Genomic DNA, 26,951 nt, shown 5'->3' on the forward strand with positions numbered 1-26,951 from the left:
GGTTGCCTTCATAGGCACCTTAATCATGGAAATTCCCCCCTACTCAGGACTCTGCTTCTCTCACAGCACGCTGCCTCCCACCAGCTTCAAAAAATTGAACAGGAGAAAAACAAACACAAACACCCACAAAATCTCACCCATAGTTTCCTACGGTCCGGGGGTTGCCTCCTCCCTTCTCTCCAACATAACTCACCCTTGTGTGGCTATGATCCCGTCTGAAGCTGACAAGAGCATAGATAACTGCATTGGCATCTCTGCATCAGAGACGAAGGTTGCAACCTCCTTGCCGACAAAAGATGAAAAAGCACTCTTGCCTATAACTATTCTCTGGGGAGCTGGGAAGCACTGAGACTCCAACAGCACCCAGAAATTAGTGTCAACCTTGCAGGGGCGGGGGCAAAAAGGCAGCCACACCCTGAATCAGGTGCACTATCACTTCTGAATTGCCCCATCCCACTTGGCAGCACCTTTGCGTTATCCAGACTCAGGCTCAGTCTACTAGTTTGAGCCAGATCCCCAGTCTTCTTCCGAGTCTCGGAAAACCAAGATTCTTTAGTTCTCTTCCATGACCATATTTTAATTTGAGGTAGTTTGCAGAGGATGTGAACGGATGCAGGGTAGGGTTATGGACAGCAGCTCAGTTTTCAAGTCAAACCAAGGGTTTGGGTTCAGAATCAACGATGCCACAATCTGGATAATTGATTTTGGCCCAACTTGGTGGACAAACCTTGAGATCACCGCTTTGAATTGTGAAAACCTCTGATCAGTTAATTACATTGATTTCTGCCGTCTTGGGAAAAATCGTGTGGGAGCAGACATTCTCACAAGAATTTGTCCATATACAAATCAGAGCTGGAAACTAGACCCCCCCCCCCCCTTATAGATTTGGATCTAAACTGGATTTAAATCCATTGGGGTATTTTCAGGTCTGGGGATTTGTCCCATTACAATGGTTTCTGACTGAAGTCTAGACTTGGCCTGTCTCACGCTGTTGCTCTGCACTCCACATTTCTAACATGTCATTTACATTTCATTACATAACATGTCCTTCTACATTTCTAACATGTCCTTTCTAACATGTCCATTTCTAACATGTCCTTTCTTGTTATCTAACAGCATTGGTTGTGATCTGTGGATGAATCTAGAGGTGAAATGGCCAGAAAGCACAATGAACTATTTAAAGGAAAAGCCAGAATGAAGTTCAAAATATTTTACAAGTAAAAATGGGAGTGAAAATATAATTAAGAATTTGAAAGTTTTGAAATGATCTTGGCATATATATGGATTCCTGTCATACTCAACAAAACGCCATCAAGATGCTTCTACTATTTTATTTTCTTGTCCATGAAAGAGAAAAAAAGAAGTCATTAGAGATACTGTCCTTTGTTTCTTAGTCATTTTCCATTATTATATAGAAAATGGGACTTATTGATAGAACTGAAATTGGATGCCAGTCTCTGAGGACTAGGTTCATAGTCACTTCGTTTCCTGTAAAGCTTCCAAGTTTATACTTATTTTTGAAGAAAAAGCTAAACTGAAAGTTGGAAGCCATTAAAAATAATGCAGTAAGATTTTAACTCATTCTGATGTTTACTTATTTTGACTTTAATTTACTCTGATGTTTTGATGCGTTTGTTGGCATATCTCCATGAATACAAGATGTGAATTGTTCCTAATTGGTATTTGGCAGCAGAATACAGAATATCAGTGTCCACCGAACAACCACTTTTCGTCCAGTCTTTTAATTTGTAGTGACAAAGATTGAGGTTCGCTTTGATACGAACTTTCTCAGATGCTAAGTTATTCCAGTTTCTTGAGTCTTTAAATCTCAGAGCCTAAATGACCATACATACCTCTAAATTGGGTACAACCATGAAGGACAGCAGCATATCAGAAACCCACTCTGTCATGGGCTTTGTTTGATTTGGGGTCTCTTTGTGCAAGTGACATTGTTTGAAATCCACTGTGTCAGTCAGTACATCATTTTGGTAATCAGTCAAAGTGGCAGTGTGAGAGTCAGCTCCCTGTGTGGCAGGATATAAATCAGTTCTCAGCATGACGAGAGGAAAGTCTGTTTGTAGAACAATAGTACTGATCAATTCATAGCAGGAATGCTTGTTAGTTTCCAATACAGCATGGAGTGTGTGAGTCGTCTATTTTGCTCAATGACAACCTGCCATGTACAGTCAGAGGAATAGTTTGGTGCATCACAAATTGCTACTTAGTGCATCAGAAAGCAGTAAACTTCCTAGAATAAAAAGTGCAGATAACTTGCTTTTCCAGCTCTTCCTTAAGAAATCTCAGTAGTAGACATAGCTGAGGGACTCTTTGTCCTCACAGAAAGTTTGAAGGATTCCTTACTGTCATGCATCTGAAAATATGTCTGCTGCTGATGGCCTGGTCGCCTACTCTACAAAATGTGGATGAAGAACGTGGTATGTACTGCCAGAGCTATCTGGACACTGGGGTAGCAGGTCTTCTCCTGTAAGGTGGCCTGAGTCCTAGAGACTTATCTGTAGACCAAGTCTCCTTCAGTTTACTCGATGGGAAATTAACCTTAACACTAAATAAACCATCTCCTTCAAAGGTTAAATCTTCTATTTTTGCCCTGGTATCCAGTGGGAGATAAGATGAATGTAGCCAAGCATGTCTACGCAGAGATGTTGCTATTGCCAGTGATCTAGCAGCACTATCAGACACGTCGAACAGTGCCCTAAGGGCATCTTCGGCTGCATTTTGACCTCTGTTAATAGTAGCTGATGTCAACTTCCTTTGGTCCTCTGGTAGGTGTTTGGTGAAAAGGGCCATTATTGCTTGGCACTTAGCTATATACATATTTAAAGATGCGGAAAAAAATGATTTCCTACTCAGAGAATCTAACTTCCTTCCTTCTTTATCCATTTGAGCAGAAGGTTGAAAGCCTGATATCAGTCTTTGAAGTGTAGCTGCTATGACTAGGAATCAGAGTAACAGCCGTGTTAGTCTGTAGCTCATGAAAGCTTATGCTCAAATAAATTGGTTAGTCTCTAAGGTGCCACAAGTCCTCCTTTTCTTTTTATGACTAGGAAGTTTGCTTGAGGATATACGTGAAAACAAGAGAACCCCACCTGTGGGATTTGATACAGTTTAGCTGCCTTTTTAGAAACTTTCTGACATGAAGATAGTTTGGACCAAAGGGACTTTGCTGGTTGCCATAATCCTTCTAATAGGGGTAAAGAGACTTTAGGTTTCATTGTTGATCCTAAAATATCAAATACCAGATGTGTAGTCACCTCTAATGCTACAGATGATAAATTTATGATTGATAAGACTCTATCCAACAACTTGTGGAACTGAATTGTGTCCTCAGAGAGAGACAAGGCTGCTGTTACTCCTGTATTTTCATCAGGAGATGAACTGTTCTGCGACTGTCCTGAGTCATAAGGACACTCATCCAGTGGAGGTCCCTCTTGATATTTCTTTTCGGATGTTATCTTCTCTTCTGCAGAAGGAGAATGATCCAATGTTCTTGGATCTGTGGCTGAAGGATCTGGACAGCTCCGCTCCATATAACATGGTGGAATCTGTTCCAGCCCTGGAGGGTTCAGTCTTCTAGCATGTAAAGAAAAAGGAGAAAGAGTTGGCCAATACGGCCACAGAACCCACAGAGGCATAGGATAGTTCTGGCAGCTTGTCCAGTCTGGTATCATACTCTCCAAAGGCTATCCAGGAAATTCGGGCTCACTCCTTGTCCAAACACGCCTTCCATGAGAAGAATGTCCAGTCAAAACCTGTACCAGATCCAGCTCTAGCTCCGACCTTGGATCCGACACTGAAGCCATTGGTGAGACCCATGATGTAGGAACTCGAAAAGGTAGGGGTGGGGGAGATCATCCCTGGTGATCCTGTAAGAATCTGGGGTAAAAGTGGAAGTGAAGACAGGTAACTTTCCCTCAAACCCTTTGTCTTGGTCTTTTGTCCGAAGGAGACTGCATTTCAGTAGGGTCCGTAGAAGGGTGTGGATCTGGTTAAATTCAAGCCATCACCTCAATAATGTGCCATTGGTTCTTTGTTAATGGGTATGGGGCAGTGCTGGAGACACTGTAAGGTGCCTCTAACAGGCACTGCTACTAGAAAGTTCCACCATCTTAGCTGCACAAGGTTGGTGCACTCCAAAAGTGGAACTATGCAGACGGCACTCAAAAAAGAAGGCAGGGTTTATAATCCTCTAATCATTCTCATGGCTCTTCTCTCAACCCTCTCCAAATTATCAACATCCTTCTTGAACTGTGGGCACCAGAACTGGACAGAGTATTCCAGCATCAGTTTCACCAGCTCCAAATATAGAGGTAAACAACCTTCCTTCTCCATCTCAAGGATTCCCTGTTTATGCGCTGAGGATTGCATTAAATTCTCTTAAATTCACACTGGGAGCTTGTGTTCAGCTGATTATCCACCATGACCCCCAGGATAGAGTCCCCCACCCTGTAAGTATGGCCTGCATTCTTTGTTCCTAGTTGTATACATTTACATTTAGCCAAACCATTCCGATGTGTAGAAAGAATAGTAAATATGGCAGGCGACCAGCTTGGCTTAACAGTGAAATCCTTGCTGATCTTAAACACAAAAAAGAGGCTTACAAGAAGTGGAAGATTGAACAAATGACCAGGGATGAATATAAAAATATTGCTCGGGAATGTAGGACTGAAATCAGGAAGGCTAAATCACACCTGGAGTTGCAGCTAGCGAGAGATGTAAGACTAACAAGAAGGGTTTCTTCAGGTATGTTGGCAACAAGAAGAAAGACAAGGAAAGTGTGGGCCCCTTACTGAATGAGGGAGGCAACCTAGTGACAGAGGATGTGGAAAAAGCTAATGTACTCAGTGCTTTTTTTGCCTCTGTCTTCACGAACAAGGTCAGCTCCCAGACTACTGCACTGGGCAGCACAGCATGGGAAGGAGGTGGCCAGCCCTCTGTGGAGAAAGAAGTGGTTCGGGACTATTTAGAAAAGCTGAACATGCACAAGTCCATGGAGCCGGATGCGTTCCATCCGAGAGTGCTAAAGGAGTTGGCGGATGTGATTGCAGAGCCATTGGCCATTATCTTTGAAAACTCATGGCGATCCGGGGAAGTCCCAGAAGACTGGAAAAAGGCTAATGTAGTGCCCATCTTTAAAAAAGGGAAGAAGGAGGATCCTGGGAACTACAGGCCAGTCAGCTTCACCTCAGTCCCCGGAAAAATCATGGAGCAGGTCCTCAAGGAATCAATTCTGAAGCACTTAGAGGAGAGGAAAGTGATCAGGAAGAGTCAGCATGGATTCACCAAGGGAAAGTCATGCCTGACTAACCTAATTTCCTTTTATGATGAGATAACTGGTTCTGTGGATGAAGGGAAAGCAGTGGACATGTTATTCCTTGACTTTAGCAAAGCTTTTCACATGGTCTCCCACAGTATTCTTGTCAGCAAGTTAAAGAAGTATGGACTGGATGCACTACAGGTGGGTAGAAAGTTGGCTAGATTGTCGGGCTCAACGGGTAGTGATCAATGGTTCCATGTCTAGTTGGCAGCCAGTATCAAGTGGAGTGCCCAAGGGTCGGTCCTTGGACCGGATTTGTTCAATATCTTCATTAATGATCCGGTGGATGGTGTGGATTGCACCCTCAGCAAGTTTGCGGATGACACTAAACTGGGAGGAGTGGTAGATATGCTGGAGGGTAGGGATAGGATACAAAGGGACCTAGACAAATTGGAGGATTGGGCCAAAAGAAATCTGATGAGGTTCAACAAGGACAAGTGCAGAGTCCTGCACTTAGGACGGAAGAATCCAATGCACCGCTACAGACTAGGAACCGAATGGCTAGGCAGCAGTTCTGCAGAGAAGGACCTAGGGGTGACAGTGGACGAGAAGCTGGATATGAGTCAACAGTGTGCCCTTGTTGCCAAGAAGGCCAATGGCATTTTGGGGTGTATAAGTAGGAGAATTGCCAGCAGATCGAGGGACGTGGTCGTTCCCCTCTATTCGACGTTGGTGAGGCCTCATCTGGAGTACTGTGTCCAGTTTTGGGCCCCACACTACAAGAAGGATGTGGAAAAATTGGAGGGAGTCCAGCGAAGGGCAACAAAAATGATTAGGGGTCTGGAACACATGATTTATGAGGAGAGGCTGAGGGAACTGGGATTGTTTAGTTTACGGAAGGGAAGAATGAGGGGGGATTTGATAGCTGCTTTTAACTACCTGAAAGGTGGATCCAAAGAGGATGGATCTGGACTATTCTCAGTGATAGCAGATGACAGGACAAGAAGTAATGGTCTCAAGTTGCAGTGGGGGAGATTTAGGTTGGATATTAGGAAAAACTTTTTCACTAGGAGGGTGGTGAAACACTGGAATGCGTTACCTAGGGAGGTGGTGGAATCCCCTTCCTTAGAAGTTTTGGCTTTAGAATCCAAAGGCCTGGCTGGGATGATTTAGTTGGGGATTGGTCCTGCTGTGTGCAGGGGGTTGGACTAGATGGCCTCTAGAGGTCCCTTCCAACTCTGATATTCTATGATTCTATATTGAAATGCATATTGTTTGCTTGTGCCCAGATTGCTCTGAATCAGGGACTTGTTCTCTTCATTATTTACCACTCCCCCTATTTTTGTGTCCTCTGCAAATTTTATCTGGGATGATTTTATGTTTTGTTCCAGATCATTGATAAAAATGTTAAATAGCAGAGGGCTAAGAATTGATTTCTGTGTGACCCCACTTGAAAATGATTTCCCATTTACAATTACATTTTGAGACCAATCAGACAGTTCTTAATGCATTTAATGTGTGCCATCTAATTTTATATCATCGTTCTAATTTTTTAATCAAAATGTCATGTAGTAACAAGTCAACTACGTTACAAGACTAAGTGTATAACATCAACACTATCACCTTTATTAACCAAACTTGTAATCTCATCTAAAAAAGATATCTAGTTCGTTTGACAGGATCTCTTTTCCATAAACCCATGTTGATTTGCATTAATTACTATTACCCACTTTTAATTCTTTATCAATTGAGTCCCAAAACGGATGCTCTATTATCTTGCCCAGGATCGATGTCAGGCTGACAGGCCTGTCATTATCCAGGTCATCCCATTTACCCTTTTTAAATATTGGCACAGCATCAGATTTCTTCCAATCATCTGGAACTTCCCCAGTGCTCCAAGACTTTTTGAAAACATTAACAGTCCAGTGAGCTCCACAGCCAGCTGTTTTGAAACTCTTGGATGCAAGTTTAACTGGGACTGCTGATTTGAAAATGTGTAATTTTAGTAGCTGCTGTTTAACATCATCCTGAGATACTAGTGGAATGAAGAGTTTGATCATCACCATATGATGAAATTATGTCATCTGTTTTTTCCACAAATATAGAACAGAAATATTTATTGAACTTTTCTGCATTATTATTGATAATTCTGCCATGTCCATCTAGTAATGGATCAATAGCATTGTCAGGATTCTTTTTGTTCCTAATATATAAAAAGATTCCTTCTTATTGTACATAACTCTGTTGATTTCGCTTTCTGTCCTTTTGCTTCCCTTATCCATTTTTTACAATCCCTAACTTCTGATTTATATACATTACTATCAACTTCCTCTTTTACACACACACACACAACTACCATCACTTCCCCACTAAATCAAGTCAGTTGTTTAACCAGCATAACCTTCTTCCTTGATTGTGGCTTTTTGTGCATCTAGTAAAGTGCTCCTAAATGATTCCCAATTATCATTCACATTTTTTCTGATTAAATTCTTCCTCACAGCTGATCTGGCTCATAATTGTTTTCAGCTCGGTGAAATTGGCCCCATTAAAACACCAAGTATATGTATTACCGGTCTGGACTTTATTCTGCTTGCACATTATAGGTGTGATCAAGTCATAATCATATGTACCTAAACTACCATTCATTTTTAGTTCTGTGATCAGTTCCTTTTGATCTCTTAAGAAAAAACCTAATAAAGAATTCCTGCGTTGGCTGCTACGATTTTTCAGTTAGGAAATTGTCACCCATAATATTTAGAAATTCAAAGGGTATTTTAATAATGGCAGTATGAGACCTCCAGCATATGCCACTCAAATTGAAGTCCCCCCGTAATAACAATAGTGCCAACTCCAAACATTCAAAAATCACAAGATTTAAAAAAAATGTTATATTTGGGTTGAAGTTATTAGCCTTCTGTCCTTTGAGCCATTAGGATGCACTTGTGTTATGTTTTCAAGGGTTTTTTTTTCACAATCATGAGGGCTAATAACTTCTTAAAAAAAAAAAAAGTCCCTGAGTTACGTGTGGACTACAAATGGCACCTGAGATTCTTGTAATCACATAAGTCCAGGAGCTGGAGCTTTACAGGCTTGTTTACAGGGGGAAATTAACCAGCCCAATTCTACTGATATAACACTAGTAGTATGATCATACTAGTAAATTTCCTCCTGTAGATAGGCCCTAAGACAAACACTAATTATTGTCAGGTTTCAGAGTAACAGCCGTGTTAGTCTGTATTCGCAAAAAGAAAAGGAGGACTTGTGGCACCTTAGAGACTAACCAATTTATTTGAGTGCTCAAATAAATTGGGTAGTCTCTAAGGTGCCACAAGTACTCCTTTTCTTTTTACTAATTATTGTGAGTCTGCTGTAAAATTACAAGAGTTGGAAAGAGTGTAATAATGCAGCATGGCCTTCTCACTGGGAACAGGCCAGAGGAGCACCTCACAAATGCTGTTATCACAATTAATCATGTTAGTTTTGAGTACTGGCATTCTGTTCCACTGGTTTTAGAGGCCCTGTTGTATCCGGCCTTTCATGGTGGGGAGTCGCACCTGGTTGTATTTCAAGCATCTCGCCATTAGGTGCTTTTAGCTTGAGAGTTCAAACCTAAATCTCCCCACTGTATTTTCCACTGAATGCATCCGATGAAGTGAGCTGTCGCTCACGAAAGCTTATGCTCAAATAAATTTGTTAGCCTCTAAGGTGCCACAAGTCCTCCTTTTCTCTTTGCAAACCCAAAGTGTTTTTCTCCAGTCTATTTATAGGCTGGTGGCAGAAACCCCTGGGCTGTATTTCACCTGTCGAAGCAGAACAAGCTTTTGCCCCTCATATGGTTGTTGGGCATGGAAGGTTTGAGAGGCACTCATGGAAAGGGTATGATCTAGTTACGGATAGAGTACAGTGTAAAGGTTCCTTTGCTCACCATTTACTTTGGACAGGAGCTCTCTTGTCAGACCTCCGTACGGTTTTCTGTTTGATATATGGTCAGAAGCACTTGAAAAGAGGCTGGTAAGATTTGTGGTTTGTCCAGGAGTTTACATAGACGCTTTGTGTTGAACAGTGCAGTGTCTCTGACAGCACAGGACAACAGCAGAGTATGCTGACTAGGGTACTTATACATGATGACACTGGGCTTGGTTTAACATTCTCTCCTGTGTAATTGCTGGGCCAGGCCATGCTGTACTTCATCAATCAATGCTGAGGCAAATCTGCAGCAGGGGTAGGAAGTGTAGGATCTAACACATTTAAAAGAGTGTGTCCCACATTAACCCCTGGTAAGGCCCTCACCTCTGCAGTGGGAGCTGCAAGCCAGGGCAGGAAGAATGAAAAGGGGAAATGGAATAACATCTTATTCTGGAATGTTTTAATTGGTTGTTCATCATGAGCCAGACACACACATGTTCAATATAGACCATTCAATGGCTGAACCTTCTTGAGCTGAATGAATCTGGAGAGCAAACGACATAGAAGGGAAATGAATCAAGATGCCTGCTACCAGAATTCAGCAATCCATTCTGCTAGAGATGCTCTGGTTTACGCCCCTGTCCCTAATGCACAGGAGGCGTGTTTGGGGAGCTCTGGTTAGAGAAATGGCACCCTGTAGGAAAACCCTATTTTTAAAAAAAGTTAAAGCTTTTTATCAATGGTGGCTAGAATGAGCCATGAAACCCCACTGAGGCATGTATGTCACACACCAGTTCTGTTCCACCTTCTATTTAGCTTGAACAGTTTGGTTTCCTTCACCATACTTGAAGAAAAGCTCTGTGAAGTTCAAAAGTTTTTCCATTCCACCAACATAAGTAATATATATTATAAATTACAGTTAGGGTGACCAGATGTCCGAATTCTATAGGGACAGTCCTGATTTTGGGGTCTTTTTCTTATATAGGCTCCTATTATCCCCACCGCGTCCCGATTTTTCACACTTGTTGTATGTATGGTCACCCTAATTACACTGCAGTTGTACAATGTCACTGGCACATGTTACCAGTGTATACTGTGTTATACCAGCATATTTTCTTAGGAACCACCAGAGTGAATCGGACCCAAGGTCCATCTAGCCCAGACTCCTGTGTGAGGGCTTCAAACCCTAGTCCAGAAAGCACTTAGGCACTAGTAAGTGCCTTTCACCTGCTGACCTGCTAACAGTTGCCAGAACTAGAAGCTGAACTCCAACAAAGGACTCCAGTCTTGGAATCTGATTGGCAGAATGCTGGGGGTCCTGATTGGCTCCCAGTTTGTATTTAAACTATGCAGAGGAACAAGAAGTTATCCATGCATCTGGGTTTCCCCTGCTTAGGATGGCTTCCCTTGTGCTACTTGCTTCTACTGTCTGACTCTTATCTCCTGGTATCTGACTCGGCCTGGCTCCTGCTCCACCCACTAGATCAAACCGTCCACATCTTCATTGTGACAATTTGCATGGACCACTTAGGCCACAGGAGTGGGCCGGATGCAAGCAGAATGAACCTGGCTAACCCTTCGGGAGCACCGGACATGCTTGAGTGGTCCGGCAGGCCCGGGTTGTCCAACTGACCTCAGGGAACCAGCTATTGCAGACAGTTGCATGCCAGAAATGCCACACTCCAGACACAGCTCATGCAGCCCTGGTCCCCAATACACGTGCCGGCATGCTCTGTGCGCAGCAGTAGCTGGCTGCAAGAGAGCCTGGCTGGGGAGGGGGCAGCAGCAGCCTTCTCCCTGCCCAGGCCCGACTTCTGGGGACAGAAGCCGACTGTGAGCAGGACGGAGGGTGGGGGGGCTCCGGCTCGCCTGGCCGCTGTCCTCAGAAGCTGAGCTTGGGCAGTGGGCAGCCTGGTGCTGCCGCAGCCGGGTGCTCTCCCAGTCAGCCGCTGCGTGGCACCGGGCAGCGTCCCAGGCAGCATGGCTGGAAGAGGCTCTGGCCCCGCCCCTTCCACTCCCCACCCAGCTGGCTGCTGGAGGGGCACTTGACCCTTGTGCCCCTCCCACGAGTCGCCTCTTCCTACCGCACGGGGCCAGTGAAGCTAAATCAGTTACTGTCTCAGTGACATCGCAGTGTGGTGGCCTGAGGAAAACCTACAAATGAAGATCCGAACTATAGGAAATACCTTAAATATCAACAAAAACAACGAGGAGTCCTTGTGGTACCTTAGAGATTAACACATTTATCTGGGCATAAGCTTTCGTGGGCTAAAAAATATCAAGTTATCGTAGCCAACTGGGAACTTTTCACTCTCACTTGGGGAATCGAGGGCCCAGCTGGCCTTGCTGAGATTTATTCTCCTGCAAGTGCAAAGACTATTCACAGAGCTGCTCCTCCCCCCAGCTCTTTCTCTCACACTGGTTGGTCTGTGCTCTCCCCTCTAGAATAAGTTTGTTATCACATGGGATCGCTATAGGCTGGGCATCCAGTGTGGCAGAGCAATGCCCTATCAGGAAGCTGGAGAGAGGAGGTGGCTTTTTGTCACCTTCCCAGCCCCCTTGATCCTGGGGTCTGAGAAGTGCTCTGAGTTTCCATGCCAGGGCAGCAAACCCCGGCCCTTAGGGAGTATTCCTAGGATGAGGATCTGCATAAAATAATGGATCTAAGCTAAGGATTAGACTTTGCAGAGAAACCCTTGCAGGTGGAGAAGGGAATTATATTACAGAAAACTTTGGCTGGAGCAAAGGAGGCTCCTGTGACTTGTTCAGTATTTGAGCTTATTTTGCTGGTTTTCTGTCTTTTTTCTGTTCTCAACACAGGAGAACAGAGATCAGGATGTGGCCTTGAGTAAATACTGTAGAATGAAGGGCAGAGTTCCACCATCTTCTTTGATGCAAAGAAGTAGTAACAATTTATTTCTCTGAAGATTTTTACACTCCTCTGAAAATGTGTGTATCTCACCTGAGAGACAAGGCGGTGAGGTGATATCAATTGCTGAGAGAGACAAGCTTTCGAGGTTACACAGAGCTGCTCTTCAGTCTGGGAAAGGTAAGAGGGTCACAGCTAAACACAGGATGGAACAGATTCTTTAACATACATAGTGAGCACATATTCTAAGAGGGACCATTCCAAGTGGAGTGGCCCATTAACATCTCTGCAGTCATAGATACTAAGGTCAGAAGGGACCATTATGATCATCTAGTCTGACCTCCTGCACAACGCAGACCACAGAATTTCACCCACCCACTCCTGCGAAAAACCTCTCACCTATGTCTGAGCTATTGAAGTCCTCAAATCGTGGTTTAAAGACTTCAAGGAGCAGAGAATCCTCCAGCAAGTGACCTGTGCCCCTTGCTACAGAGGAAGGCGAAAACCCCCCAGGGCCTCTTCCAATCTGCCTTCCCGACCCCAAATATGGCCATCAGCTAAACCCAGAGCATATGGGCAAGATTCACCAGCCAGATACTACAGAAAATTCTTTCCTGGGTAACTCAGATCCCACCCCATCTAACATCCCATCACAGGCCATTAGGCCTATTTACCATAAATATTTAATTACCAAAATCATATTATCCCATCATACCATCTCCTTCATAAACTTATCGAGTTTAATCTTAAAGCCAGATAGATCTTTTGCCCCCACTGCTTCCCTTGGAAGGCTATTCCAAAACTTCACTCCTCTGATGGTTAGAAACCTTCGTCTAATTTCAAGTCTAAACTTCCTGGTGGCCAGTTTATAACCATTTGTTCTTGTGTCCACATTGGTACTGAGCTTAAATAATTCCTCTCCCTCTCTGGTGTTTATCCCTCTGATATATTTATAGAGAGCAATCATATCTGCCCTCATCCTTCTTTTAGTTAGGCTAAACAAGCCAAGCTCCTTGAGTCTCCTTTCATAAGACAAGTTTTCCATTCCTCGGATCATCCTAGTAGCCCTTCTCTGTACCTGTTCCAGTTTGAATTCATCCTTCTTAAACATGGGAGACCAGAACTGCACACAGTATTCCAGATGAGGTCTCACTAGTGCCTTGTATAACGGTACTAACACCTCCTTATCCCAACTGGAAATACCTCTCCTGATGCATCCCAAGACCTCATTAGCTTTTTTCACAGCCATATCACATTGGCGGCTCATAGTCGTCCTATGATCAACCAATACTCCAAGGTCCTTCTCCTCCTCCGTTACTTCTAATTGATGCGGTCCCAGCTTATAAACTAAAATTTTTGTTATTAATCCCGAAATGCATGACCTTACACTTCTCACTATGAAATTTCATCCTATTACTATTACTCCAGTTTACAAGGTCATCCAGATCCTCCTGTAGGATATCCCTGTCCTTCTCTACATTGGCAATACCTCCCAGCTTTGTATCATCCACAAACTTTATTAGCACGCTCCCACTTTTTGTGCCGAGGTCAGTAATAAAAAGATTAAATAAGATTGGTCCCAAAACCGATCCTTGAGGAACTCCACTGGTAACATCCCTCCAGCCTGACAGTTCACCTTTCAGTAGGACCCGTTGTAGTCTCCCCTTTAACCAATTCCTTATCCACCTTTCAATTTCCATATTGATCCCCATCTTTTCCAATTTAACTAATAATTCCCCATGTGGCACGGTATCAAATGCCTTACTGAAATCTAGGTAAATTAGATCTACTGCTTTTCCTTTGTCCAAAAAATCTGTTACTTTCTCAAAGAAGGAGATCAGGTTGGTTTGGCACGATCTACCTTTTGTAAAACCATGTTGTATTTTGTCCCAGTTACCACTGACTTCAATGTCCTTAACTACTTTCTCCTTCAAAATTTTTTCCAAGACCTTGCATATTGCAGATGTCAAACTAACAGGCCTATAGTTACCCAGATCACGTTTTTTCCCTTTCTTAAAAATAGGAACTATGTTAGCAATTCTCCAATCATATGGTACAACCCCTGAGTTTACAGATTCATTAAAAATTCTTGCTAATGGGCTTGCAATTTCGGGTGCCTATTCCTTTAATATTCTTGGATGAAGATTATCTGGGCCCCCTGATTTAGTCCCATTAAGCTGTTTGAGTTTTGCTTCTACCTCAGATATGGTAATATCTACCTCCATATTTGTCATGCTATCATTCCCATTTGTCATGCTATCATTATCCCTAAGATCCTCATTAGCCTTATTAAAGACTGAGGCAAAGTATTTGTTTAGATATTGGGCCGTGCCTAGATTATCCTTGACCTCCACTCCATCCTCAGTGTTTAGCGGTCCCACTTCTTCTTTCTTTGTTTTCTTCTTATTAATATGGTTATAGAACCTTTTACTATTGGTTTTAATTCCCTTTGCAAGGTCCAACTCTACTTTTAGCCTGTCTCACTTTATCCTTACATGTTCTGACCTCAATAAGGTAGCTTTCCTTGCTGATCCCTCCCATCTTCCACTCCCTGTATGCTTTCTGCTTTTTCTTAATTACCTCTCTGAGATGCTTGCTCATCCAGCTTGGTCTACAACTCCTGCCTATTAATTTTTTCTCCTTTCTAGGGATGTGGGCTTCCGATAGCTTCTGCAGCTTTGATTTAAAATAATCCCAGGCCTCCTCTACCTTTAGATCCATAAATTCTTCAGTCCAATCCACTTCCCTAACTAATTTCCTTAATTTTTGAAAGTCAGCCCTTTTGAAATCAAAAACCCTAGTTGCAGATTTATTTTTGTTAATCCTTCCGTTCAGTTTGAACTGAATTAGCTCATGGTCACTTGAACCAAGGTTGTCCCCTACAACCATTTCTTCTATGAGGTCCTCACTACTCACCAAAACCAAATCTAATATGGCATCCCCTCTAGTCGGTTCAGCAACTACTTGGTAAAGGAATCCATCAGCTATCGCATCTAGGAAAATCTGAGCCCTATTATTATTACTAGCACTCGTCCTCCAGTCTATATCTGGGAAGTTAAAGTCTCCCATGATCACGCAGTTCCCATTAGTATTTACTTCATTAAAAACATTAAAGAGGGCTCTGTCCGTATCCAGATCGGACCCCGGCGGTCTGTAGCCCACCCCAAGCACTAGCCCAGGGGAGGATCTAGTAGCTTTCTTCCCAAATGTGATTTTTGCCCAGACGGACTCCGTCTTATCCATTCCGTCGCTTCTTATTTCTTTACAGTCTACCTCATCCTTGATAGACAATGCGACTCCACCACCTTTGCCTTTATTTCGGTCTTTCCTAAACAGCGCAGACCCTTCCATACCCGCACTCCAGTCCTGACGACTCTTCCACCCTGTTTCCGTTCCCCCTAGAATACCTGGTTTCATTTCCTGCACCAGCAGCTCCAGTTCCTCCATTTTGTTGCCCAGGCTCCTAGGACTAAAATGGTGAGTAAAGAACCAGTGTCTAGGGGAATATAGGCTTTTATGTAGGCCCTGATCCTCTGGTTTGAGTTTTAGAGCTTCATCCTCTTGTTTTTGGTGGGTGTCTTCTCTGACATCAGCATAAGAGTCAGCTCTCATTTCCATCTGCTCTTCAGGGCTGTCAGCATTTTTATTTCTAGGTAAGCCCAAATGTTCCTGTCTCTGCACTGCTGCCCTTTCAGAGCTCTCTGCTGAGCTCATGTCGACCTTATTCACTCCAAGGGGTCTCTGAGCTTGACAGCTGGCAAAAAGCTCCTGTCACACTGCCACCTCCCTTAGGCCAATTTCATTCAATTAAGTCTTCATGGTAATCTCTTTGCCCAAACAACATACTCTTAGCTCCATGTGTATCAGATTCTTGCCATACCTCATAAGTAAGATTTTTTTTTAACCTTTAGGCGACCTTATTTTTTTCCTATAAAATACAGAAGCTAAAAAGGGAAATGACATATTAGGCACAAAAGGTAGGACATAGTGGTGTATTGATAGACGGTACATTCTGGGGCAAGGATTTTTTGACGTTTCCCGAAGCTAAGATTATTGCGTATTAAAAGCTCTGCTTGCAGTTATCAGTGCACATATGTCTGCCTCACCGATGTGCCTGAAATAAGCACCTTGCGTCCATACGGCATTTTAAAAGAATAAAAAAGGTATGCGTCTCATACCAGCTGCCCCTAGCGCTTTAGTCCCAGGTTAGTTTTGTTTCTAAGTGCGATAACTAGCTCAGTACATGAAAACACACCATGGTTGGTGGGCGTGGGGGTGGGAAGGGAGAGGGGAAGACCATCACATCAGTGTATAGCAAAGTCCTTTCTGAGTCATTGCTACAGTCCAGAGAATTAATGGGCCATCTCACAAAAAAAAAAGCAAACATCTGGTGTCCCTGGAAAGAGCATTGACTGGCCCTGCCTTACACCTCACACTGGCAGTTGCAGTAGGGGGTGGTTACATAAGCTATATAAGATACAAGGATTGGCATACTGCATGTCACTCTGAAGTTTAGGATGTCTCTTGAATCAGTGTGAAGTGATGGGAACATCTACAAGCTTGTCTGAGAGCTCTTTTTGTTAAGAATATCACCAGGTTCAGTCATCACTGGACTTCAGTCTGTTACTGTCCAGTCTTTAAGTTCTCAGCCATTCTGACTTTATGAATTACATCTGTAAGGTGTAAAGCTGCAGTAAGGCATGTATCTTTTCCATGCCAAGAGTCCTAGACCATTGTGACATCAGTAACTCCACCAATCATCACCTTTACTCTACAGCTAATTTACATGCAAGAGTTTCATAGTTTCTATGAGGGAGAGGCCACAGATAATGGGTTACTTGGCCCAGCTGCCACAGTTCTTCAAAACCACCACACAACAACACAACCATCAGACACAGTAACCATAAACTCATAAATAAGGCTCAGATTTTGTCATGGGTATTTTTAGTAAAAGTCACTGACCTGTCTGTGACTTTTACTAAAAATAACTGTGACAAAATAGGGAGGGGGGATCAAGCACCCAAGGCTGCTGCAGCTCCATGGTTTCCTCCACCAATGGGCCGGCTGGGAGCTGCGGGGCTAGGGTGACCATATTTCCCCAAGAGAAAACAAGACATCTCCAGCCACTCACCTGAGGGCCCCTCTCACCCCTGCACAAACACATGAGGCTGTCATCCCATAGCTGGAACCCTGCAAGTGTGGGGCGGGCCTCAGGAGGCTGTCCCCATTGCTGCAGCTCCGAGCTTCAGAGCTGGGGCGGGTGCTGGCTGATAGCTCCAGTCCTGTGGCTCCCGAGGCTGAAGCAGAAAATGTCATGGAGGTTACAGAAGTCAGGGAATCTGTGACCTCCATGACATAAACGTAGCCTTACTCATATAGCCCCATGGCAGCACACACCCCTCATTTACCACCTGTACAAATCAATGCAAATCTCTCAGCGCAATCCCCCCCAGACATAAATCAACACAATCACCCACACAGCACCACAATCAGCACACACCCGTTATTTGCCACCCATCGAAATCCACACAACACCCCCAATTGAACACAGCACACACAAAAATCAGCACAAGCACCAACACACCCAGTGCACACAATCATCCCAAACATCACTCTGAAGCCTGGAATGTCGTTGAGTTGGACCATACAGTGTGCCCAGCTCTGTGAATATTCTTTGCATTTGCAGTGGAATAAATCCCAGCAAGGCCAGCTGGGCCCTCGATTCCCCAAGTGAGAGTGAAAAGTTCCAGGTTGGCTACAATAACTTGATATTTAAGGCATTTCCTATAGTTAGGATCTTCATTTATAGGGTTCCTCAGGCCACCACACTGCGATACCATTCCGACAATAACAGATTTAGCTTCACACACCCCGCGCAGTAGGAAAGATTATTAGCCTCACTGCTCAGGCAGGGGACAGGCACTAAGAGACTAGGGACTAGACTCACAAAGGGATGTAGGTACTTAGAAAGTTACTGGGATTCACAAGGCCTGAGTTTGGTGCTTGGGCTCTGTCAAAGTCAGATTCGAGACTCACAAATTTGTCAGACCACTCAGTTTATTAGCAAAGTGCTTTGCCAATGCACCCAGATATGTGTGAGCCTCATGCAAAAGCTCAAGCTAACTTATTTACACAGATAAGCCAAAGCCAATTTAACATAAGAGACAAAAGGAAGAGAAACTGACAAATATACATACATATCTTATTTGCATACTAACCTTTACCAATCTCCTAGCTCAATAGGAGTTCTAAGTTAATTAGTTTGGGGACCCATTGTCTCACACTCCTTAATGTTTCTCTTCCTGACAACTATATTTCAACAAACCTTTCAAGCAGCATTTCTTTAATTAATTATAATTTCAATATAATTCATTCTACTTTCACAATCCCTCCTTTTGGTCAAGCTACGCAATGACCAACAATTACTGGGTTCCACATATCAATCGTTCTTTATCTCTTTGTTCATCAGTGATATTTAAAATCATCAAATTAGCACTCTGGTTTGGGGCAGCTATCTGTGTAGCATGCCTGACACAATTTTGGATACAACAGGAAAGTAACTGAAAACATACAAAAATTATTAGGATTCCAAACAGGAGAGTTAGGGCTCCCTGAAACAACCAGTTTTCTATGCCAGAGAAATTGAAAAGGTTACTTAGCCACTTCCATAAAGAACTTGGCTCTTTGTGGGGAAGATATGCGATTTGTTCTAAGTGGCTAGCACGATCTATTACCTCATTGGTGTTGTCTGGTATATACACACAGCAGTCTTTTCCAATGAGAGCACAAGTCCCTCCTTTTGCCACCAGCACTATGTCCAATGCCTGACCATTTTGGAGGGCCATCTGTCAGATTGCCCCTGTTTCTTTGGCCAGGGCTCTTAAACTTTCTCCGATTTCATTTGCCATTATTTCAACTATTGCTTGTAACCTTAGGAGCCTTTTTGCATGGTGTATTACTCCCCCTAATGGTATTAAGGAACCGCCAATGGCCTCTTCCCAGGTTAAAGGGCTTATGTTATTTACATACCATTGGGCATCTGTTAAGTCCCTTCTTTTTCGCCTGAAATTGCAGAGGCGTTCTCGAGGAAAGGTTCCTAGCACTCGGAATTGTGGGAAAAGTCGGGCAGGATAACAGACTCCTGACCAATTTGCTGGTAGTGCGGTATAAGCTCTGGTCTCACACACCCAGTGATGGCCTATTAAGGCCGGGAAGGGTTGGTTGCACCCCTTTGTCATATAGGTGTTTGCAAAGGAGGAGTAGTATCCCCCAAAGGGTACAGGGTAATTCTCCTTACGAGGAGTGGTGTTATTTGCATGACATTGAAATATTGTATTGTTTTCACTAAGGTTACTGTAGGGGGAACATGAGATTGATTTCTCTGTTTGATGCCAGGTTGAGAAAAATTCATATCTCCATACCCGGCCTGCCACTTTTTAGTTTTGTTTGAATAATCCCATACACCATTGGCCACAATATGCTGAAGGCAACGGCTTTTCCCCAGATCCAGCCCTGTCCCATTACACACCCAACACCAATGACCTTTTCCCTCCACCACACTTATCCATTGAGATGCATTTATTCCCACCGCTTCCCAAGTGTCACTGCTGTTCCATAATTTGTTAAACGGACGAGGCCCTCCAGTGAGGTCTGGGGACTTGAGTGGGATAGCCAGGACAGGATCACCAGTTTGAGAGAGGGCTGGGATGTGGCTGCAGACCCAGCAATTAGAAATATTAAGGGTCTGAGCTATCCACATCTGCTGCTGGATAAAAGAATTGTCATCGTGGTCTCCCCAGACCGTAAGATACCAGCAGCCGAGGAACAGGCAGAGGTGCATGTTGGAGGCAAGGCTCTTCTGGTTCTGACAACCTCAACTGAGGGAACCGCAGTCACAGTTTTACGCCCACCAGGCAGTAGGCGCTAGGCTCGCTACTGCTTTTTTTTGTTTGTTTGTTTGTTTGTTGTCTGCTTCTGGCAACCCTTACGAGAGCGTAGATTGTAAGGTATTGCAGACTGTTCCTCTACGTCTTCTTCTGGAGTCAAAATTGACTCTGTGTTGTCCTGAGGTGATGATTGGTTCTCTGGGGATGGTGCCTTCTTACACTGTGAAGCATGTATCCATGCTGCGATGCCAGATAGTTTAACAGCCGTCTGTGTAGTAAGCAGTACCTGATGAGGACCCTTCCACCGGGGCTCCAAGGCGTGCTTTTGATGATGGCGCCGTACGTAGACCCAATCACCTGGCTCGAGGTTGTGGCAAGCGTCGGAGGTGGGTTCCGTGGGCCAGGTGGCTCGAACCTGTGAATGGAAGTGACTTACAGCTTGCATTAGTCCCTTGCAATACTGAAGGAGCGCACTGTGAGTCAAGTTCAAATCTGGAAGGGGAGTAATGGTAGTCATAGCTCGCATAGGGCGTCCCATAACAATTTCAAAGGGCCTTAATTTATGCCTTTGGGATGGAGTGGATCTCATGTCCATAAGGGCTAATGGTAAGGCTACTGGCCAGCTTAATCCTGTAGAGTTACAAATTTTAGCAAGCTTATTCTTAAGTGCACCATTTCGTCTTTCAACTGCACCTGCACGCTGTGGGTGGTAGGGACAGTGCAACAGGTGTTTGATGTGCGATATACGGTCCAGGTGTTGACCAAGTTGTCCAGTAAAATGTGTACCCCGATCCCTGGACAGAGTAGCAGGAATTCCCGTGGCAGGCATAATATGATTTAACAAACATTTGGCAACAGACAGTGAGTCAGCCTTGCGACAAGGAAAGGCTTCAATCCAACCAGAGAATAAACATACCGTAACCAATATCAATTCATATTGTTGACACTTAGGCATTTGTACAAAATCAAGTTGCCAATGCAAGAACGGTGCTTGAGGCAGACCCCGGAACCCCTGAGCCACTTTTACAGGTTTACCTGTAAATATTATGGCTTTGGCAAATGGTACAGGCTGCACAGTGGCGGGCTGCAAAAGAGCTAAAATGGGGGGCCCACCATCCTGTCTTAGTTACAGCAGAGACCATCCCCTCCTTTCCGACATGCGAAACACCGTGTAGCAGGGCGGCCAGAGACGGATAGAGTGAAAAGGGGGCTACAAAGGCGCCAGTAGGCAAGTGCCAAAGAGAATCGGGATGTAGAGAGCAACCTTGGGCAACCCAGGATTCTTTCTCGGTTTCTAGGGCCGAGTCTTGGAGCAGGGTGAGCTCAGTGCAGGACGGCGATGCTATAGAAACAGAAAGGGAACCTAGAAATGCATCTGGGGAAGGTTCTATGGCAGCAGCATGTTTAGCAGAGGCATCAGCAAATGCGTTACCCTTAGCAACATCAGTATCCACCATTGAGTGGCCAGGGTACTTAACAATAGCTAGGGCAGACGGAAGTAAAACTGCCTACAGGAGGGCAGCGATGTAGGGCCCATTTTTAATAGGGGTACCGGCAGAGGTAAGGAAACCCCGAGTTTGCCAGAGGGTACCAAAGTCATGTGCAACCCCAAAAGCGTAATGGGAGTCAGTGTAAATGGTGGTGGAGCGTCCCTCCGCCAAAAAGCAGGCATGGGTGAGAGCAACTAATTCAGCGACTTGTGCTGAGGTTACAGAAGGTAAAGGCACAGCTTCCAGGGTTTCAGAGAGTGAAACTACAGCGTATCCTGCAAGGAGACGACCTTGGTCATCTCGAAAACAGGAACCATCAGTAAATAAAACAAGGTCAGAGTTAGGGAGAGGGACATCAGAAAGGTCAGAGTGTGGGACGGTGACAGCAGAGACAGTTGCAAGGCAGTCGTGGGGATCACCCTCATTAGACAAAGGAAGAAGAGTGGCAGGGTTTAACTGAGAACAATGCTTTATGGTGATATATGAAGCTGATAGTAGTAAAAGTTCAAACCTAGTAAGGGGGGCAGAGGAGAGGTGGCCTGTGTTACATTGTAGCAGGAGAGTTTCCACAGAGTGAGGGACCAGGAGGGTAAGAGGAGAGCGGAGAACAAGGGAATCAGACATTTCGGCTAGGCGCCCTGCAGCAGCCACAGCACGCAGGCAGGGGGGTAAGCCTTGGGCAACAGGGTCTCAAGTGGCAGAGACATAAGCCACTGGGCGGTTCTTTTCTCCGTGCATCTGCGTGAGAACTCCAAGTGCACACCCAGATTGTTTGTGGCAGAAAAGGGTAAAAGGCTTAGAATAGTCAGGCAGCCCTAAGGCAGGGGCAGAAACCAAACCCTGTTTGAGGGAAACAAAGGCAGAATTGGCCTCAGGGGGCCACGGCATAGGGTCAGGCACAGAGAATCGAGTGAGTTCCTGGAGAGGTTTTGCAAGGGAGGCATATTAGGGAATCCATTGTCTGCAAAATCCAGCCATGCCTAAAAACTTCTGGACCTGGCTTGGGGAGCGGGGTCGGGGAAAGCTAAGGATAGCTTGGACGTGGGTGGGAGAAAGTGCACGGGAACCCTGGGAGAGGAGAAAGCCGAGGAATGTGACAGAAGCTTGACAGAGTTGTAGTTTAGAGCGAGAAGCTTTGTGACCCTTATTTGCTAGGGCAGTAAGGAGCACTAAAGAGTCAGTTTTAGAGGCAGACAATGAAGGGGAACAGAGGAGTAGATCATCTACATGGGAAAACAAGGTCAGCAAGGTCTCGGGCTAATGCTTGGGGAAAATATGACGGGCTTTCAGTATACCCCTGGGGCAGTGTGGTCCATGTGTACTGTTGCCCCTTGTAAGAAAAGGCAAACAGGAACTGGGAGTCAGGGTGAACCGGGACAGAAAAGAAAGCAGAGCACAAATCAACAACAGTAACATGAGTTGCATCTGGTGGGATAGAAGCCAGAATCGCCGCTGGGTTAGGGACAACGGGAAAGGCAGGTATGACAATGCGGTTAATGGCCCGAAGATCCTGAACAAACCGCCACGATTTACCATCAGCTTTTCAAACTGGGAGGATAGGGGTGTTACAGGGGCTGGAGCAGGGGATAATAATGCCTTGTTCCCGCAGGGCGGTCATGACTGGAGCAATTCCAGCCTTTGCTTCGGGGTTTAAAGGGTATTGAGACAGGTGAGGCAGAGGTTTGGAGGAATCAAGAATAATGCAGACGAGGTCAGTATGTAAACGGCCCACTTCAGACGGGTGGGTTGGCCACAGAGAGGATGGGACCTGTGAAATTAGGTGTTCAAGGGACGGGACCAATGGGCAGCAGGGGACCAAAGTGGAAAGGGGAGTTTCAGACAGCAGGGAGGCTACAGAATCACTCAGAGAGGACTGCGGGATTTGTAAGTAGACACCATCCAGGGAACAGTAGATGGTACAGCCAAGTTTACATAACAGGTCCCAACCCAAAAGGTTCACCGGAGTGGAATCCGAGAGGAGGAATGCATGGTCCACGGAAAGGGGACCAACCTGGACTGGTAGAGGTTTTGAAAGGGGATAAGGGGTTGGGACTCCTGTAATGCCCACAGCGGATATGGTTTTTTTGGTGCGGGGAACCTCAGGCAGGTCGGCAGTACGAACTGCAGAGAGCGAAGCTCCTCTATCAACAAGGAAAGGGAGAGAAAAATCATTAATAGTCAAAACACATTCACCCATGGGAGTGAGAGGTAGTAAAGGAGCTAAAATTTCCTGGTGTTCTGTCATTGCTGTTGGACAAAGGAAATCTGGGGACTGTCGGGCTGTGCCGACAGGGGGTCTAGCTGGTTGTTTACAGAGCTATTAGGCCGGCGCGGACACTCATTTTTCCAATGTCCAGGTTGTTTACAGTAATTACAAACACCCCCAAAACCCGAAAATCCAGTTCCACGGCCCCTCCCGTGACCACGTCCCCCTCCCCTGTACTGTTTACCTTGCCCTGAATAATGCTGTATTTGCAGGGCCATTAACTTTTGGGAACATTGTTCCTCCTTTCCCTTTAGAGTGCGATGGCAGTGTTCTGTCACTGATTGCAACTTATCCATGGTTTCAGTTTCCCACCCAACACTTATTCGCTTTAGCATATTGCCAATAGCAGGTAGGAGGCCATTAACAAACGCATGAGCCAGGGCGCCCTTCCCATTTTCACCCAGTTGCCGTATACCAGAATGTTGCAGAAAAACATCAGTCCGTCGGGTGCGCTAGTCACCCGGACTTTCTCCCTGTCACTGTTTACAGCAATGTATGGCTGTCCAGTTTGTTTTTGGAGTCCATACTCGAGGGATGGTCTCATGTAGGTTTTTAGCTCGGTCTTTACACTTTTTCCGGTATTCAGCGTCAGGACCGGCGTCTGGTAAAGTTGAATGGCGCTCACTGATGGGCCAATTGGCTGCTGTGAGTCATTTTTCGTGCTCGCTAGGGGTTACAAGTAGCTTGCACACCTGCAGGAGGTCTGCCTCAAAGGGTTCAGAGGTGTCGCACACTAACAAAAATTCCTCTGCAAATGTGGTAGGATTTTCCAGGGGCTTTGGAAAGCCTTTTACAATTGAAGGGAGCTCTGTACGAGTCCAGGGTTTATAGCTCCAAGTCAGACCCTCTTGTAGGCCCCCAGGATGCAGGATTTGGAGGGGAGCCTGGATAGGTTTAGAGCCAGAGCATAAGCATTGGGCCCAGTCAGTGCCCAGGCTAGCTTCGAATGTATGGGGAAAAACAGAGGAGTCAGGCAGACTGGAGGGTTTCGGGGGAACGGGGGTTTTTTTTTTACGTGTCTGAGTGGTACTGGAGGAATGGGCCTGGGCAGTATTGGACGATCTGGACTGGTCTGAACTGGAGACCCCTGGGAGTTGTTGTGACCGCCTATTGATCCGATGCAAGGATGCCAGGCCAATTAATGCATCTTCCTCATCGTCATCCCCAGAATTTAACCAGGGGTTTTCTTCGTCCTTTCCCACAATGAGATGGGAGTATGAAGGGGGATGGGATCAATCCTGGTTTTCTGGGAGAACGAGATAAAGGGGAGCGCTCGGTCTGGCAGCAGGAGAGGAGGCTTCTAATAAAGCTTTTAACTTATCATTTGAATCTTTGAGAGAGGCAAGTTTTGATTCTGTTCACCTATGATTTGCCTCTTCCCACCACTGCATGAAACAATCAACCTCTCCTTTTGCCAATTTAGTTTTAGGTTGGCCAATTTTGTCTTTTAAGACGTCTACTTGGTCTTTGTCCCAAGATCCTAACAGTGGCCACTGAATTTTGGGATTCTCCTGAGTTAGCCTAGACCATTTTTCCAGAAATTTACAGGAGTCCGGACCCTTCCTAAAATACATAAAATGAGCCAACGTTCCTTTAGGGAACTGTCCCGACTTAGACATCTGGTTAGCCATACTGGAGGACTTTACACACCAATCACACAAGAAGGAAAGTCGGGTTCATCAGAGTGATGCCTGGTGCAACACACAAAAGGAGCCCACAGGCTACTGCCTCAATCGCCCTTGCTTTCACACCAAGGGTTTTACCCAAGGCGTGGTGCGGCTGCAGTTGTGCAGATTTCATTCAATCAGACCGTGGGGACAGGAACCCTTTGGTCAGCCGACCCCCGGATGGAGACGGCACCCAGACTCAAACACACCACAGGGAGAATGGATAGACACAGAGACAAGACAGTCCTCAGTCCGGACAAAACACAGAAATAATTACCTGACCAGATTCCTGATGTCAGATCCCGGGATCCCTACCAGAACAGAGTGGGAACCAACAGATTCGATGGCGTAGACTTCACTGTGGTCATGCACCCTTCCGTTCTAGTGGAGGACCGCTTGGGCCAAATGCCCAGGTGCCGGCTTGCCACGGCCGTCCTAAGAACGGTCAGGAGTCACACGGCCCCAGTGAAGATGGTTGCCATCTCAGTGGGACCTCCAAATTGTCAAAGTCAGATTCAAGACTCACAAATTTGTCAGACCACTCTGTTTATTAGCAAAGTGCTTTGCCAATGCACCCAGATATGTGTGAGCCTCATGCAAAAGCTCAAGCTAACTTATTTATACAGATAAGCCAAAGCCAATTTAACATAAGAGACAAAAGGAAGAGAAACTGACAAATATACATACATATCTTATTTACATACTAACGTTTACCAATCTCCTAGCTCAGTAGGAGCTCTACGTTAGTTAGTTTGAGGACCCATTGTCTCACACTCCTTAATGTTTCTCTTCCTGACAACTATATTTCAACAAACCTTTCAAGCAGCATTTCTTTAATGAATTATAATTTAAATATTATTCATTCTACTTTCACAGCTCCCTATACAAGGAATGGAGGGAGATAGGCATCTAGGAATGGGGTTTCACAAAAGCCAGCCTGCGGAGCTGCCTAAGCTATCCAATGGGAGATGCGAAGGAGAGGGTGTGTCTGAAGCCCCTCTGCTCTCAAGGAGTGCTTGGGGTTTGCCGCTGTAAACATTCTCCTGCAATCAGGCTACATGGAGTTAGGACTTCTTTCCTAACTTCTAGCCAGGTGGTTAGGGTGCTCAGCCAGGATATGGAAGATCCCCAGTTCAAGGCCCCCTCCAGCCAATCAGGAGAAGGGATTTGAACAGGGCTCTGCCCCTTCTCAGGTGAGTGCCTTAACCACTGGGCTCTGGGATCCTCTGCTGTGGGGCGTCCTCTGTTAAAGCTAGTCCACTTTGACTAGCTAAATAAATAGGCATTGGGCCAGAGGGAGAGTGACTCTGCAGCCTTCAGGGGTGGCTAGGGGTGATGGAAAACCCAGGATCCAATCTGCCTGCTCCAATGATTCCACCTGTGGAATCTGTGGCACAGTCAGGGCCTGAACCCTATGCCTTAGCCACAAACCATCCTTCCTTTCTGCAATAACTGGTGTAAGCTTCTCGATTTGTATAAAGGAAAACTGGCCCATCAAACTGGTTGAAGGGGAAAAATCTGCAGAAAAAACTGATAAAAAACAAAAAATATTTTCTCTACATTTTTCATGGAAAATTTCAATTTTTGGTGGA

This window comes from Lepidochelys kempii, chromosome 16 (genome assembly GCF_965140285.1).
Source record: "Lepidochelys kempii isolate rLepKem1 chromosome 16, rLepKem1.hap1, whole genome shotgun sequence".
Lineage (NCBI taxonomy): Eukaryota > Metazoa > Chordata > Testudines > Cheloniidae > Lepidochelys > Lepidochelys kempii.